Genomic DNA, 4,744 nt, shown 5'->3' on the forward strand with positions numbered 1-4,744 from the left:
GGTGGAAAAATAGAAGACCCAAAGTATATTTTAGGGTGACTTTTCTAATTTTATTATTTTTCTAAGATGAAATCATGGAAACTTTGGCTGTTGAGGGTCATTTCAATATTATGTTTTTATCTGTGATAACATGATGATATTTATTTGACCGGGAATGTATTTTCATGCATATATATGATAATCATGTCATATAGTTTAGGAAAAGAATGTCACGTGTACTTATCATGCATTTTTTAATCATTCATAATTGAAACCAGACTTTAAAGTCTTGCATGTTTTAAAAGATTGAGTGGGAGAAGGTCCTTAAACAAGATGTTCAGTCTCCATCAATGGTCTCTTGTGATGGCATGACAATTTAACTACCCTACGGTAGAATTGCCATGTGGATCTCACTGAGGAGATTTCCTGAAAGTAAGAAGAATTATCTTGTCATCATATGATAGTTGGTCAACCCTATTGTAGGTATTATCATGTGATATAAAAAGAAATTTATCTTCAACTAGAACAATTACTCACAGCTTGTCACTCAGTGAGATTGTCCCACGATGACTCATTTGTGGTACATGATGTGATAAGTGTTGAGTTAATGGTTATACACTCAAGATCTTTTAGTTAAGTAACTTCCCACGAAGCTTTACATAAGTTAGAATGATGGCCAAACATTAAACGATTATTAGTATGTAACATCTCATACCCGACCCGATCGTCGAGTCTGAACTATATGATGCTACATTCCAATTTAAAATTAACTTATACTTTAAGTATTATTATCCTAAATAATAAAAGAATGAAGACAAGAATATATTTGATACTAATACTAAGTAAATTAAAAACTTTCAAGAATCTATGTTGATAAAATTTTAATTTAGTGTACAACAATTTCACCTAGGAAACTTTAGCATGTTAAAGATAATCATTTAGTATTAAAGATTTGTATTATGACTGTAACACCCCGAATTTGGGCCTAGAAGTATTGGGCCTTGAGTGGGGGTCCGTAAGGAGGTTGTATATAGGTATTTAATTGTACAATAAAATGAAACAATTAAATGTTTGCTTTAGTGGTTAATGGCTTTGAGAAGTGTTGGAGAAATCTTGGGTTCAAACTTGGGCTTTAGCAAAAATTTTGGTATTAAGTGAAAAAAACCTGGATGCTTGGATGAGGGCCTTTTAAATTATTGTGGTAAATAAATGACACAAGGAACCATGTAGTCTAGTGGTTGTGGCGTCATTAAGGTTGTATGGGAGCCTGGGTTCAAGTCTTGGCTCTTGCAATTTATTTTGTTTTTTTTAAGGGAACTTGGACTTTGGCCTTTAGACCTTATAATTAATTAGGGATAAAATATGACACAAAAAGCCTTGTGGCTTAGTGGCAAGAAGCGTGTGGAGCATCTAAGGGGAGGCATGGGTTCGAATCCCATGGCAAGCAAGGAGCATTTATTTTGCTAACAGGGGGCGGCAAGAGTTGGTGTTGAATTTAAAATCTGATATTGGAGGGATCCCACATCAGGAAGCTAACATAAGAGTGGATACAAAGCTGGCTTTAAATAGAGGGAACCATGAGAACAGTAAAGGTATCTTTCTTGGCTGATCCCTTTCGCTGTATGGCGTGCTCGTTTGGGTTGGGCGTCGGCTAAGAGTGCTCGGAGCGTGGATTAACTCCAGTCTCCTATCAGGTGTGTATTTCTCACTACTCTAGTGTAGGATGGCTACTTCGGTCATGAATGGGCGAAAGGGCCATGTAGGCCCAATGGGCCTACGGGCCCAATTGGATAAGTTGTTTGATTGTGTAGTAAATATTAGACTAGGCTAGGTGAATCTCATATCTGTGGCTAGATTTGGGCTAAAAGGGCCACACGAGTGTGTGGGCCCATTTGGGCCGAGAATAGGCCTTAGGCCCATTCGTATTGTTATCCCTATTTAGAATACTTTAGTTTACTAAAATTACCGAAATACCCTTAGTTTGTAAAAATACTGAAATATCCTCGATTTGTAAAATTACTGAAATACCTTCGACTTGTAAAATTACCAAAGTACCCCGATTTACGTAATTACTGCTTTTACCCCGATTTACATAATTACCGCTTTTACCTCCGATTTACATAATTATCGTTTTACCCTCGACTTACTGTAATTACTGTTTTACCTCGATTTCTTGAATTACCGCTTTTACCCTCGATTTATAAATTCTTGTTTTACCCTTGATTTACAAAATTACTGTTTTACCCTCTATTTACAAAATTACTAAAATACCCTTGGTTTGTAAAATTACCAAAATACCCCTAGTTTGTAAAATTACCAAAATACCCTTGGTTTGTGAAATTACCGAAATACCCTCAATTTGTAAAATTACCAAAATACCCCTAATTTACAAAGTTACAGAAATACCCTTGACTTTATAAAAATTATAGAAATACCATTGGTTTACAAAATTACTGAAATACCTTTGGTTTGTACATTTACCAAAACACCCTTGTAGGATGAAATGACTAAAATACCCCTATGAGGTAAAAAGACCGTAAAGCCCCTGTAGGGTAAAGTGACCGTAAAGCCCCTATAGGGTAAAGTGACCGTAATACCCCTATGTGGTAAAATGACGAATATGCCCTTATGTTCCGTATGACTGATGTGCTTAGGATTTACATATATTGATATTGGTGGTGGTTATCGTAGGCGATTGATTTTGGAAACGTTTCAACTTCAACCCATAATAGGTGTGTACTAACCCTCGTAATAGCTTAGATTAATATTTGCTGAGAAGCCGAAATGCTAAAATACCGGTATTTCGAGAACTTGTAATGTTGCGTTTGGGTATAGATGCGATAAATACGATAAGATCAGTGTTTGGATCGATGGAACAGGTAAGAACTCAATTTTGTGCACGATGGTAAGTTGAGCCTCAATGGGCTGAAATTGGGCCCAATGGGCTTTCGGACCCATTTGGGTAGAATTGATACAAAATAGAATTTGGAAAAGTTGCACGTTAACATGGTTAGATTGTTGTAAAATTTGGGTTAAGTAGGCTAAATCAGCATTCGTAAGGCCCATTAGGGGTTTTGGGCCCAAAAGCCTGAATTTGATAAAGTGGGTTAAAGATCATTGTTTAAACACTCGGAAATATTGATAATTGTAATGAACATGGAAAACCCTGATGTTTGGTAAAATTACGACAATACCCTTATAATGTGAAAAATGACTGTTGTGCCATTGTGGGCAAGTGACTGACTTGGACTGTGTGGTTGATGGATTTGATTGTGAATATATGTTGGTGATATGAATGACTTGACTGTGATTGTTTAATTCAAATATGGGCATGACATTCTGCATACATGACATGTTGCATTGGGTTGGGTTTTTATATGGATGGAGGAAGTGCAAAAGGGCTTATGCCCCAGTTTACCGAAAAGGGCTTATGCCCCAGTTTATTGAAAAGGGCTTATGCCCCAGTTTATTGAAAAGGGTTTATGCCCCAGTTTACCAAAAAGGGCTTTGCCCAAGTTATTAAAGAGGCTAGGCCTTCAGATATATGATAAAGCAGCTATGCTGCCAGTGGTGTGTTGGTTGGGTGGGTTGAGTTATTCCCCACATGGTGTGTTGGTTCGTACGGGTGGAGAGTAGCGGATGGTGGGTTGAGTAGTCTCCCCAAATGGGCTTGCATACATTCATTGGTATTTCATGTGATATTGAAATGGGTTTGCATACATCCATTGACATTACATGTGATATTGAAATGGGCCTATAGGCCATACCGTTTACAGTAAAGGCTTCAGCCCAGTGAAATGATTTATGAAAAGGCTTTGGCCCAGTGATATGATTAATGAAAAGGCTTCGGCCCAGTAATCGTTAAACGAAAGGCTTCGGCCCAGTATATGTCAAGACTAAATAGGGCTTTGACCCAGATTGTACTGATACTGTGTTTTCACTTTTTGTTTGTTATTGGGATTACACACTGAGTTTTCGTAAACTCACCTCGTTTCTAACTGTGCAGGTAATCCCTAAGCTTAGATGGTTTGAAGCTGCGAGGGACTCAGAGATGGCCACACTACTGTTTCTGTTTCTTTTAATTGCAATAAGTAGCCGATTTATTTCTTTATAAGTTTTATCTTATTAATATTATTGTTTGGTTTTGGGTTGTAATAAGACCATTTTAATTATTTTTCTGGGATTATTTTATTTTTAATAAATTTAATCTGTTTGTTAATAAATGGGTTAGACTTAGGACGTGTTTTCAAAATGATAATTGTTTTCAAAATAATACCACGCCACAATTATTCGATTTATCAAAGATTTCAACTTAAATAAATTACAACTCGATTTAACCAAGTGTGGCAATTGTTGTGGGCATGTCTAGGATTGGATCCATTAGAAGAGCTTGGTACTTAAGCAGCCTTCATGGCTCACCTCCTCTGTTACGGATTCCTACCCGGTGCCCAACTCCCATTCACTTTGTGAGCTTAACAAAAGTCAGTTTTTAAAGCACTAAAACAAAACATGGATTTTTAACTTCAATGTGGCACATCAGATTCGGCCATAACATTTGGGCCGGGTTTGGGGTGTTACAAGGACCACTTAATTTCATTTACAACAAAGACCCTAAGTCTTTACCTCTAAGTCACCCCGTTGTATGTATATTACATCTAAGAATTGAACTTGCCGACATCCAAGGCAGTATAGTGGTTCTTGCATTCTGCTCCCTATATTGCAACATCAATATCCCCGTGTTGCAACATAGCAATCAGCTTTGAGT

General features: G+C 37.1%; 1 long non-coding RNA gene across 1 annotated transcript; it reads left to right on the forward strand.

Annotated features, from left to right (window-relative positions):
• Nucleotides 1-1,570: 1,570 nt before the first annotated feature.
• On the forward strand, nucleotides 1,571-4,202 carry LOC128281788 (uncharacterized). Its single transcript, XR_008272056.1, has 2 exons — nucleotides 1,571-1,673; nucleotides 3,986-4,202. It is a non-coding gene; the product is annotated as an uncharacterized LOC128281788 (long non-coding RNA).
• Nucleotides 4,203-4,744: the final 542 nt, after the last annotated feature.

Source organism: Gossypium arboreum, chromosome 10, assembly GCF_025698485.1.
Source record: "Gossypium arboreum isolate Shixiya-1 chromosome 10, ASM2569848v2, whole genome shotgun sequence".
NCBI classification, from domain to species: domain Eukaryota; kingdom Viridiplantae; phylum Streptophyta; class Magnoliopsida; order Malvales; family Malvaceae; genus Gossypium; species Gossypium arboreum.